The following is a 13,827-nucleotide window of genomic DNA, read 5'->3' on the forward strand; positions in this document are numbered from 1 at the left end:
AAAATGAAATAAGATCCCCCAAGTTTGATTTGAATTGTTCAGTCCTACTTATCCGTTTTAAATGATGACTTCACTTTCAAAACTAATATTCCCAATCTAAGTTGAAACCATTTTTTTTTCATTCCACTGCATACATTCCTAAACTCAAATAACTTATCTCCAGGACAATTACTGCATGTTGTGGCCAACTAATATGTGAGCTTGGGGCGACTAATGGTTGAGCTTTACTAACAAACTCTCACACCACTGGGATTTGTAGATTAGTGTCGCTTTTTGAGCTCATACCCGACCGGCTGACTTGCGGTCAATTGGGGCCCCCCAGTCCCTCCATGCAGATGCAGCCTCGCAGTCATGATAATGAGCCACAGGATGGGGCGCCTCAGCAAAACAAATCCTGCATGCATGTGCTGTTAAGTGAGAGCACTTCTAAAGAGATTTACCTGATTTGTGCCGGTTTATGCCCTGATGCGATATGCAGCAGCCCGCCTCATTACTGCACCTAAACATGTTTGCATGAGCGCAAGTTCACCAATTAGGACTGAAGTGTGAATTGTAGTTGTGCCTTGTTAAAGTGCTTTAACAAAGCAAGGGAGGATGCGACGAGGGGCCGGCTAGTGTTGCATGCTTACTTGGGTGTAATGACCTAGCATCCGTGACATCTTGTTGAATCCACTTCTGCTTGCCTTCACTTCTCTGTCTGTGCCGGTCCGTTCCTCCGTTATACCGTTATGCCCTTCTTGCCCCTTCAAAGCCATGAAGCAAATTTGACCTTTAAGCTTAGTTGGAGGACACAACAAAAATAACAGACACACGTCCGTGTAAACATGTAACGCATGGGACGGATCGACAAAGGATGATGATATTAAATAAATAATGAGGTTGCAAATACTTTGAAATCAATTTTTTGGAAAATCACAAAGGTTCCGTCCATCAACCAATGCGATAATAAGGATGAATGTATAAATGGTCAGACTGACAGACAAACAGATGGATGGTTAGATTTTCAGAAGGCTGGATGGATGGCTGGGTGGATGGATGGAAGAAAACTGCGAACTCCAGAAAAGCAGCTGGCCTGGATGAAGTACCAAGGCACTTCGCAGACCATCTGTCTGAGGTTCATCAACATCTACAACCGGTCTTTGGATGGACGGATGGAGGGACAGAAAGACAGCAGTACAGACAGATGCATGAACAGACAGATGGATGGACATATGATCAGATTGTCAGATGTACTGATAGTGGATGGATGGAAGAACATAGGGTTCGATGGATTGATTGATAGATGTATGAATTGATGGACAGATGTGTGGTCGGAATGAAAAATGGACTGATTGACTGATGGGTAGATGGAAGGATGGATAATTTGACAGAAGAATAGATGGTTACTCAAGGCCTTCAATGTGCACCTGTCTTCTGCCTCGAAAAAGAAAAGGAATTGTTTGAGCTAATTCAATGTGTAAGGTAAATATGTATTTTTCTGAAGTTTAAGTCAAGTCACGTTAATTGTATAGCCCAGTGCAACTAGGGGAGATAAAACTTTTGACAAGCCGTATGGTAATATCAAAGCTGCATACAAAGCTGCCCTCCACCCTCACCATCATGGATCCGGCAATCTTTGCCTTTTTCTGACTCCCAAGTATAAACCTTTGGTGACATTATCCACAAGTATATGTCACCATGTACACTGGGTCTGTTGACTCACTTACAAACAACTTCAATACTGCTTTGGTTAATGTTCTTGATTCGGTGGCGCCCCTAAGGCATAAATTTTGACCTAAGAAGAATACACCTTGGTTTACTGAAGAAACCAGGTTACTCAAACAAGGTTGCAGAAAACTTGAACGAAATTGGCGCACTACTAAGCTGGAGGTCTTCCAACTGGCCTGGTGTGACAGCTTGCTGAAATATAAAGTAGCTCTTGCCTCAGCTAAAGCATCGTTTTTCTCTAAGATTATTGTTAAACGTAAGAATAATCCGAAATTTTGGCTTGACACAGTGGCGAAACTTACCAGACAACAACTTAACCCAAATAGTTGTACTTATTCTGCTAACGACATTATGGAATTTTTTAATAAAAAGATTCAACTAATCAGGAATAAATTTTAAAAGAACGCTCTGTATCCTCCTTCTATCTCAAAGATGTGGAGGTGTTAGGTAAGGACCGTATCGGCGGTTGTTCAGAAACATTCTCCAGTTTCAATGATTTGTCCCTTGATAATCTAACACAAATGGTCAGTAGGGCCAAACAAACTACATGCCTGCTCGATTAGTTTCCAGCTTCACTGGTGAAGGATCTGTTTGGGATCTTGGGACCATCAGTTTTAAATATTATTAATATATCGCTATCCTCAGGTATTGTTCCTGTAGCCTTCAAGTCTGCCGTCATTAAACCCATGCTTAAGCGACCTAACCTTGACCCAGAAAGCCTAGGTAAGTATAGGCCAGTGTCAAATCTGCCATTTTTTGCAAAATTACTTGAAAAGGTCGTTGCACAGCAGCTAAATGACTTCATGTCAGAAAACAACCTCTTTGAAACTGTCCAGTCAGCATTTAGGGCAAATCACTCTACTGAGACAGCCCTGGCTGAAGTAACCAATAATCTCCTTTTAGCAATAGATTCCGGTGCCTCATCAATGTTACTGCTGCTGGATCTCAGCGCAGCTTATGATACTGTCGACCACAACATATTACTGGTTCATCTAGAATGCATTGGTATCTCAGGAACTGTACTGTGGTGGTTTAGGTCCTACCTGTCAGACAGGATGCAATGTGTTAACTATGGCAATCTGACCTCTAAACAATCTAATGTCCCCTGTGGTGTTTCTCAAGGCTTTGTACTTGACCCCCTTCTTTTTAGTATTTATATGATCCCGCTTGGTGACATTATCCGCAAGTATAATATTAGTTTCCATTGCTATGCAGATGACACTCAACTGTATGTGCCACTGGAAACAATTGGAGATTTAAGTTGTAGAAATCTGGAGGCTTGCCTTACTGAGATTCAAAGATTGATGTCACTTAATTTTTTACGCCTTAACCCAGAAAACAATGAAATGATTATTGGTCCAGCTCACTGTCGTCAGTTGTTTTCAAACACTACCCTGAACCTAGACAAATGTAATATCACCCATAGTGACTCGGTCAAAAATCTAGGTGTTATATTTGATCCTAATCTGTCGTTTCAGTTACACGTGAAAAATATCACTAGAATAGCTTTCTACCACCTTCGTAATATTGCGAAGATTTGTTCCAATCAGATGCAGAGGTTTTAATTCATGCATTTATTACTTCTTGGCTTGATTACTGTAATGTATTGCTTTCTGGTCTCCCGATGTCTAGCATTAAAAGTTTGCAGCTGGTTCAGAATGCGGCAGCTAGACTTTTGACTAAGACCAAAAAGTTTGAGCATATTACTCCTGTATTGGCCAACTTGTACTGGCTCCCAGTCCACTTAAGATGTGACTTTAAGGTTCTCTTATTAACATTTAAATGTTTGCATGGCCTTGCACCCTCTTATCTCTCTGATTTGATTTTCCCCCTATGTTCCTGCACGGAGTCTACTTGTGACTCTGAGAGCCAAGAAGTCTGCAGGCTCGTTATGGAACGCCCTGCCTCCGGGGATAAGATCTGCAACCTCAACGGAAGTTTTTAAATCGAGGCTTAAGACACACTTCTATTCCAAAGCTTATGATTGATGCCCACCTCATATTCTGTATTGTCCTGTCTTTTTCCGACTGCCTGCCTGGCTGATACGAAGGAGAAGGACAATTTGTGAGGAGTCAGCGGACCAGCGTCTGACCTGAAGCATGTCAACCCCTGCATTTACCAGCTGGCAGAGATGGGAAGCTGCGTCGTGGCCATCATAGACTTTTTGGACTAGTTTACAGGCTGGGGGCGTTGTTGCGGTCATGCTCTCTCCGGACATTTTCAACATCTTACCTAGTGTTGACTATTCTGTGTACAGTAATGCTAATTGTGATTCACCCTGGTCAATCCTGAAAGGGGGATTACCACATGTGAGGTCCTTTCTCAAGGTTTCTCTTTTTTCCTCACACTGAGGTTTTTGAGTTGTTCCTTGCCCGCATGCTGGTTTAAGATCAGGTAATTGTGCAATTGTGTAATTGTAATCCTGTGCAGTCCTTTGAGACATTTTTGTGATTAAGGGCTATATAAATAAATGCGCCTTGACTTGACTTGACCTTTCAGGAATATGACAAAGACAGCTATAAAGAAAATTCTGACATGGCCTGAGGACACTCTCTCTCAGCTGCAGGGCTGTTTTCAACAATCTTGTTGTGTTGTAAAGTCATGACTTACAGATATACAGTAATCCCTCGGTTATCGCGGTTAATGGGGACCGAAACCACCCGCGAAAAGTGAAAATCCGTGAAGTAGCGACGCCCCTTCAAAAATGCTTAAAAAAACAAACAAAATTAAATTATTTCATTTTAGTATTATTATGTTTTAGACCCGCGAAGCTCTGCACCCGGAAACGTGGAACCGTGAAGTAGCGAGGTCCCACTGTACACTGATACTGTTTCTTATCTTACATCAAGACCTGAATGGAAAATGTCACAAAAATCAAAAGAATCAGGGTATTTCCAAACCAAAAACCCTGGATGATAAGCGAAGTTCGTGCTCTCATCTAAGTACCTAACCTTTTGGGTCAGGGGACAAGGCCCTTTACTCCATGGTTACTCCGGTGATGAACTAAAGAGAGTCACCAGGGTTCCCAAGGTGACCTATGCAAGGAGGATTTGGGAGGACTTCGCTGCAAAATGACCCAAGAGGATGTGGCGGGTTCTAGAAAAAAACACAAACATCAAGGGCCACAAACCGATTGAGTATTGGGGATGATGCTTCACTTACAGATGATTTCAACCATTTCTTTGCCCGCTTTGATGGTGGGAAGTTGCAAGCAGCTGCACCAAAGACACTTTGAACCACTAATAGCAGCACACTGGTACTTCGGGAGCATGAAGTGAGACCTGTGCTGAAAACTGCGAACCCCGGGAAAGCATCCGGCCCGGATGACTTACCTGGGATAGTGCTAATGGACTGCACAGACAATCCGGCTGCGGTCTTCATCAAAAATTTCAACCGGTTAAATTTTTCGACATTCCCAAAAAAATGTTTGCATCTACCGTTTATGTAAGTCGAATGGTCGTAAGTAGGGGGGCGTCTGTATTGTCCTAGAGATCCTGGTGGATAAACCCTTCCCAACTGGGGTTCTCCCCCATTTGCAGATCGATTGTGGACTTTCTCTCCAACCGACCGCAGGATGTGAAACTCAGCCACTTCTCCTCAACCCTGACACTAAACCTCGCAACACTTAAGTATAGGTGCTGAGGTCTCTACTTTTTACCTTGTATGCCTTGGACTGTTCACTTACTCACCCCATTAACACGATTGTGAAGTATGCTGACGACATTACCTTAGTAGGAGTAGTCTCTGATGGGGATGCGAAGGCATATAGGAATGAGGTGGTGATGCTTACGACGTGGTGTTTGTTAAACAAACCTATACTTCACAAAATCCAAGGAAGTCATACTTGACTTCAGAAGGGCAAACACAAACCAAGCCCGTCTTAGCATAGATGGAGACCATGTGAAGAGTGTCTACTTCCTCAAACGCCTGGTCATGAAGATCACTGACTGGTCTGCTAACAACAGGGCTATGGCTGGGAAGGCCCAGCAGCGACTCTACTTCCTGTCAGGAGAAACAACCTGACACAGAGGTTTCTGGTGCCCTTCTACAATGCCACAGTTGAAAGTATTCTTGCATACGTCGACGTGTAGAATGCTAGGAACAAGGGAGGGGACAGGAAAAAACATGTAGATGTGCAGACATTTTTGTGATTAAGGGCTATATAAATAAACGTGACTTGACTTAATCAACATAGTTCAAAAGATCAGACTCTGCTCTCTACCCAGTCTAAAAGTAACTGCCGGCTTGCAATATTGTAGCTGTGTCATTAACATTATAAAATAGAACTCCCACCCAGCCACCACCTCTTTGACCTGTTGCCCTCTGTTGGGCACTACAGGTCCCTCAAAACTAGGACAAATAGGCTCAGAGAAAGCTTATTCCCTAGGGCCGTAACCACTTTTAACAAAGGTACACAATTATGGAAACATATCTTGCAACTGATTAGTTGGTAAATGGAAAAAAATTGTGTATATATATATATGTGTGTAATTGCATGAAACTGCGAATATACACCTTGTGAATTACATTGGGTTTTAGAAATTGCTGCTTCATGTTGTTGCACTTATTTTCATTTCACTATTATTACAATGTGCTATTCTTTTTCATCTCATAATTATGATAACTTGAGCCAGATTTCAAAGCAATACATTGTGATTATTTGTCTGCATATTAAACCTGATAGTCTTTTATCTCTTTATTGCACGTTTTACCCAGGAGTGCCATGTCTAATCTCGTTGCATACAATCAATTACATTTGATTTTAGTAGATTCTATTCCATTCTATTCTATTCCATACTTTATCCCTGTGCAACATAGGACGCAAAGCACTCAAATATTTTGGTTCAACAACTAGAATGTCCAACCAAAATGTAACACTTGATGGATCAATTTGTATTTGTGAATTGGTGTCACATATTTATCCTTGGTCTTAGTTATGGCACCATTATAACGGTTCTATTGTGATTTGATGTGTGTCAGATGCAGAATCATCGTGCTAATGTTTTCTCGCAAAGACTTGTGTGTGGGAGGGAGTGATGGTTGTGGGGCAGTGTGGGGGGCATTTGACGAGTCTTCTCATTGGGACTGTGCGAGGGGACGGCCAGCCTAAGGCTTTGCTTTAAGCAGCACCTCTGACAGGCATCATACTTATTGCTCAATGACATTCCGTCTTTTCCTTCAATGTGCTCTAAGATTGATTCCTCACATATGTCTGAAATATCTCCACAGCCCTGAAGCAGGGTGATGGCCATGGAAGCACACACCCAGTGAGGGACGAAGAGGTGGTGCTGCTCATGATGCAGTGTGTGCGTAAACAAACATTTTCAAAAGCCAACAGGGTGTCCCAAATCAACAAATGACTGATACTGTACCTGGAACTTCAAACAAGAATTACCCCCCCCCCCCTCCCCCAAAATTGTTGTGCTTGCTTAAATCACATTCTGGATTATCTTAAAGCAGACCTGGGCACTCATTTCCTCAACGGCCACATGCACTGCATGATTTTTGAGTTTTCTCTTCTTCGACTAGGATGACTTCAATCACCGGGATAAGTAACAAGCTCCTGCCAACGTACTACTTGTAACATGCTGATCATTTTTATCAGCTGATGAAGAGAAACCTTAAACTCATGTACGACATGCGGCCTCGGGGACCGGAACGCCCAGGTCTGGCTTTTGTATTATATCCTAGTGCTAAAAAAAAAAAAAAACATAAATTCACAATTCATGTGATTAATTTAAGATACATGAGCTTGCATATTAATGTGCAGTTTTTTAAAAATATTTAATTATTTTTTATTTTTTTACACTAAATGAGGCTCTAATTATTATAAGGCGTTTGAGGCTTTTGTCACACGGTCCTCTTTCATGTCGATTTTTTTTAGTATTGATTTATCTCGCCTTGGGACTATTCTCTATTTTCTTAAATTAATTCTTGGAAATGTTTTCTGACCTAGTAACCTCATCTCATCTCATCTCATTAGCTACACCGCTTATCCTCAGTAGGGTCGCAGGGGTGCTGGAGCCCATCCCAGCAATCATCGGGCAGTGGGCAGGGGACACCCTGAACTGGTTGCCAGCCAATCGCAGGGCACACAGGGACAGACAACTCACTCGCTCATTCACACCTAGGGACAATTTGGACCGGCCAATTCACCTGAAATGCATGCTTTTGGAATGTGGGAGGAAACCGGAGTGCCCGGAGGAAACCCACGCAAGCACGGGGAGAACATACAAACTCCGCACAGAAAGTCTGGAGCTGGATTTGAACCCACGCAGGAGGTTCCCAAGACATGAACTGTGCCGCACATGCGCTAACCACTGCGCCGCCGTGCTGCCCGACCTAGTAACCTATGCAGACAAAACAATAATCATGGGGGACTATAACATTCCCATAAATTCCCCACTCATGTCACTTACAGTTGCGTTTCGTTCTCTAATTGACACACTTGGGTTTTAATCAATTGATTGATTTGCCGACTCACAAAGATGGAAACACATTGGACTCTGTTCTGATTGAGGAGTTTCAACCTCAAATGTAACGGTGTTACCGTATACTAATGTTATCTCTGATCATGATTTAGTTACATATGAGGTGCTGGATAAATGATGGATTAAAGAAACTAAAGTATTTAGCGGCTGCAATTTTTTCAGTAGTACAGGTTCTGAACCCTCCGATCTTCTTCAAGGGGTAGCTGCATTGTTTACCTTATGTAAAGGCCCTATTGACTCACTCATAAATGATTTTAACGCTACTCTGGATGGTCCTGGATTCCGTGGCAGCCCTGCGGCATCAATCATGACCACGCCTTGGTCTACTGAAAAAAAAAAAAAAAAGATCACTTTAACAAAATTTCAGGAAACCTGAACGAAAATGGCGCGCTACCAAGCTTTCCGTCAAACCTGGTGTGACAGCATGTAAAAGTATAAACTAGCCCTAGCATCTGGAAAATCAGCCTATTCTTTTGAAAGTGATTGCGGCGCAAAAGAATAACCCCAAAATCCTCATCAACATCGTATCATCGCTAACGAGGCAACAGATAATTCCAGATAGTTCTACCCTTTCAGCTCATTACTTTACGGTCTTCTTAAATAAGAAGATTCAACGCATAACAGAAGAGATTTCTAAAGACCACGTAAAGACGTCAAATGTCAAGGGTCTGAAAATTATAAATGCCCGACATGGTGGCTGTCCGGGGATTTTTTTCCCGATTTAGTGATCTGTCACTTGATAATCTGACACAGGTTGTGAGTACAGCCAAACCTACTACTTGCCTGTCTGACCCACTTCCGTGTTTGCCGATTAAAGGTCCTTCCAGGGTCCTTGGAGCTTCAGTTCTAAATATTATAAACATATCACTGTCGCTCGGTGTTGTTCCAACGACTTTTAAAAGCGCTGTTATTCAACCTACACTTAAACGACCCAACCTTGACCCAGAAAGCTTATGTAATTACAGACCAATGTTAAACATACCGTTTCTTTCTAAAGTGCTTGAAAAGTTGTGGCACAGCAGCTGAATGAGTTTATATCTGAGAATAATCTTTTTGAATATATGCAATCAGGATTCAGGGCTAACCACTCTACTGAGACAGCCCTGATTAAGGTAACCAATGATCTTCTACTGGCAATGGACTCCGGCGCTTCATCACTCTTGCTACTGCTGGACCTTAGTGCTGCTTTTGACACTGTGGGCTCTAACTAGAACGGTTGGAAAAATGGATTGGTCTCTCAGGAACCGTCCTCCTATGGTTCAGATCCTACCTCTCGGATAGGAAGCATTGCGTTTAATATGGTGAAACGACATCCAAGCCCTTTAATGTTACCTGTGGTATTCAGAAAGGTTCAGTACTTGGCCCCCTTCTTCATTGGCTCCCTGTTAGATTAAGATGTGATTTCAACGTTCTGTTGGTATGATATAAAATCATGCATGGACTTGCTCCCTCATATCTTTCAGATTTTATTCCACCCTGTGTTCCGGTCCGAAGCCTTTGCTCTGAAAATGCTGGTCTAGTAGTGATCCCAAAAGCCAAGAAGAGATCCGCATTTTGAGATCGTTCTCCATCCGTGCCTCGGTGCTGTGAAATGCTCCGTCCTCTGAGATTCGATCTTTAACCTCAGTGGAACTGTTAAAATCTAGGCTTATAAAACACTTATATTGTATAGCATATAATTGACCTATATTTCATGTTGACAATATCTGTGTATTGTTTGTTGTTGTAACATCCGTTTCTGTCTGGTCATCCTGGAAAGGGGATTACCTCATGTGTGGTCCTTTCTCAAGGTTTCTTCATTTTCCTCATGTTGAGGTTTTTGAGTTTTTCCTTGCCCTCATGTAGGTTTTAGATCAGGGGGTGGTGTAATAATAGTCCGTGGTTTGCAATAATCTGTGGTCTGTGCAGCCCATTGAAACTCTTTGTGATTAAGGGTTATACAAATAAACATGACTTGACTTGTCACAACGTTTTTTTGTTAGTCTGGCATGACTGTTTTCCTCATGTTGATGTTTATAAGCTTTTCCTTGCCCTCGTATAGGTTTTAGGTCAGGGGATGGTGTAATAATAATTTGTAGTTTGCAATAATCTGTGGTCTGTGAAGCCCTTTGAGACTCCTTGTGATTAAGGGATATACAAACAAACATGACCACTTGACATTATTGCCTACCATCTTGCTGCTTTGGGTGCCCACAAAAAAAGTCTTGTGAAAGGCTGGGATTGATTTTTTTTTTTTAAGAAATGGTGAGTTTTGGTCACTTTGAGTCTCTGTAGTTTGTATTCTAACTTGAGCTTTTTAGCACTTGTTTTCTGTTAAACTACACACTATAGTGACATTTAGTGGCCAATGTCCTTTAAAAACACATTATGGATTAGCTTTATGGTTGTTGTGCATGAATAATTGGAATTAAATTGACTCTGCATCACTCTGAAGCCCCCTTTAACTATTGGAGTTAAAAGAATATTTGGTTGTAGGATAACTCAAATGTTTAACAATAACATAATTGCAAGATATGCTAGTTTTCAGTATAAAAAAAATGTTGATTGTTTTCATGGTAGAAGATACTGTATTCACACCAGTTTAAGCTGTGTTTGAACCACAACATAGCCTTATTTGCCATATTAGCCATATTTGAGTTTTCCTCAGGTATGCTCACGGTAAAGTGATATAATTAGTATTTATGAAATAAAGCACTTGGGAAATATTTTTAAGGAAGATATTGTTGTTGTTGTCACTTATTCTGAATATTCATCACACGTGGTGCAAGGCTTCCTGATTATTTTCAAACATTTTCTCAAAACAAAAACATGTAGAAATATAAAATGAGGAAGCTACATGAGCTAGAAAACGAAGGAAAAGGAAAAAAAAAAACATTCAAAATTAAGCGGAAGCATATCTAGCTCTCACTCCTTTACTAAACAAAAACCAGTACAGTGGAACCTCGGTTCTCGACCATAATCCTTTTCAGAACCCTGTTCGAAAACCGATTTGGTCGATCACGGAAAACCGTTTTTCCCATTAAAAGTAATGTAAAATCGTTTTAATCCGTTCCAACACTCTGAATGTTTAGCAAGAACGTAAACATGAAGCTAACCCAGGCTAAGGAAACACCGATAACTAGTTTCCAGTCGCAGGGCACACAGAGACAGACAACTCTCTCGCTCATTCACACCTTGGGACAATTTGGACTGGCCAATCAACCTGACATGAATGTTTTTGGTATGTGTGAGGAAACCAAAGGGCCCCGAGGAAACTCACGCAGGCACGGGCAAAACAGGAAAATTCCACATGGGGAGGCTGTGGTAGCTGGAATTGAACCCTATATACCTCACATACACTCCATTACACGCACTAACATACCTACGTCCTTTTATACATACGTACATTTATCTAGGCCTCTCTGCCTCTCGTTACTGTGCTTTATCTATAAATGTATCGAATTCAACAGTAATTATTTATAGTCATTCTCCTTTGGACCCACTAAACAACATATTTGTATATATTTCCTTGAACTGATGGATATTTTACTTTGCTTCATGTCCTCATTTAGATTGTTTTATAGTCTTACACTGGTTATGGATAAATAGTTCCTACATTAAAGACTTTGACGTCTCCTCGTTACCCGAAAGCCGCCCCCGATTCCTAAAAATGTTCTGAAAATATTCTGTTCAGAACCCGTTGTTTTGCTATATACATGATATGGTATGATACAATGTCAGGAAATGTCAACAGTTTTGATTGTATAAAAAGTGGATTTGTGTGTTCCAAATAGTTGACTTGAGTGGCAATCCTTATTACTTTTTTTTTTGCTGTATGACAAGTTACTATTGTGAAGTTTTATAGTTATTTCCCTAAACCTCATTACAGTGATGTAAGCACTGTTGGGCAAGACAAGTGAACAGCACAGTGTGCTAAGTGACTTATGATCCAGTAGTTGTTTTACCTTGTAGATGACTGCAATGCTTTTAGAAACTATAGACTTTATCTGCTGAATGTATGGTTGCCGATTCAGCCTATGATCAACTGTAACTCCAAGGAACTTGTTTTCAAGTAGGTTAAACATCTGGGACCCAACTGGAAGAAAACATTTGGAGGCCCGAGGTTTTCTTTGTGATAGGTTGGTCGTTTTTGGTTGTAACATTTCTCAGAATTCACTGTGTGAATATAACTTGTTTTTATATTCTCTTGTACGTTTATCAGTTTTGTACTCTTATTTTGAAGTTGCATTTCCGGTGTATTTATCTGTTTCCTGTGTGACTAAAGTTAACTAGACACACGGGGGCGCGCATTGTGGCCGCAGCCCTGGCCGGGGCGAGAGGTGATGGCCCCGATGGGTCACCGGACAGAGCTAATAAATTTTATTTACCTTAATGCTTGTTTTTATTTGTTTAATTCTGCCAACATAGAGTTCATATAAGTTTTAACTTTATCACTTTGAATACCTGAAATTTAGGACTGCGTGTCTGGTCTTTGAACATACCAGCGCAGCATGTCAGTTATGGCTTTTACATGCAGGGAATAGTCCGAATTAGATAAAAAGTCTGATATTTGGACTAAACAGAATCATTTACATGTCTAAAGACAAACAAATAAGCCTGTATACATGCTGTTTGCAGGGATTCCGATTGCGAAGGCGAAGCGAGAGAGACATCGTTACAGAAATTGACTACCATTGTTGAGGTCGGAATCAGGTGTGACACTGCTCGGCTAAAACTACTATGTACCTCTTCTTGTTTCCTGACTACTATACAAAGCGTACAGAGCATACATACACAAACTTGCACACACGTTCAAGCACACAGGTACATATAAACAAAGTAAATAGACTACAGTGCATACACACATATAAACCAAATAAGAACTGAAAAATGAAATCATGGGGGTAGGCATAGATGCACAGTAAACAAAATGAACACAAGAGGGCGTGTGCTCCCCTCTTGTCCGATCTCTTCTTCCTTTTCAGTCAATCAACACTGTCTCGATTGTGTTAGAGAAAGACCACATCTCATTTTATTGTGATGTAATGTGTTTTATTGCCGAGAATAATAGGTGTCAAGGACGTTGGTTATAAGCAAAAGTGGAAAACCGTAGTGACAATGACCAAATATAAGAAGTAGTATTTGCCATTGAAGTCATGCTTAAAAGTTGAGAAAGTTGTTTAATTTTTTTTCTTTTTTATCTTTAATATCAGTAAATTATTTTTTATTTTTTTCGTGATTAAATAGTAATTATTGTTTAGGTGCAACTTTTATTTATATTTTGGGTCAGTATTTTTTTCATTATCTGGCTGTTTTAAAGCAGTTCGAGAAGGTAGGCTCCATTGCTGTGTCCCGTAAGTTTGCAAGGTTGGCCAAAGACATAGATTAATTAAACTGTGGCATCCAGTATATATCGACTGCACCATTTTTGCCATGGGGAGAGAGAGACCGAAAAAGAACTACACTGACAACATCAAAGAATATTCAGGTGCCACAATCCAACTCAGGCCAGGAACCGTCAAAAATGGAGAAAGATGTCCCGAATGCGGTCCTCAGTGGTGCCTTGATAACCCCTGCAGTTAAGGAATCTGTGAATCCTGATTTCTGACCGTATCCACTGAGTGTTTCCCCTGAATGAGGTGTGGTTTTT

Source organism: Urocampus carinirostris, chromosome 4 (genome assembly GCF_059441175.1).
Source record: "Urocampus carinirostris isolate Australia breed hairy pipefish chromosome 4, RoL_Ucar_1.0, whole genome shotgun sequence".
Classification (NCBI taxonomy): domain Eukaryota; kingdom Metazoa; phylum Chordata; class Actinopteri; order Syngnathiformes; family Syngnathidae; genus Urocampus; species Urocampus carinirostris.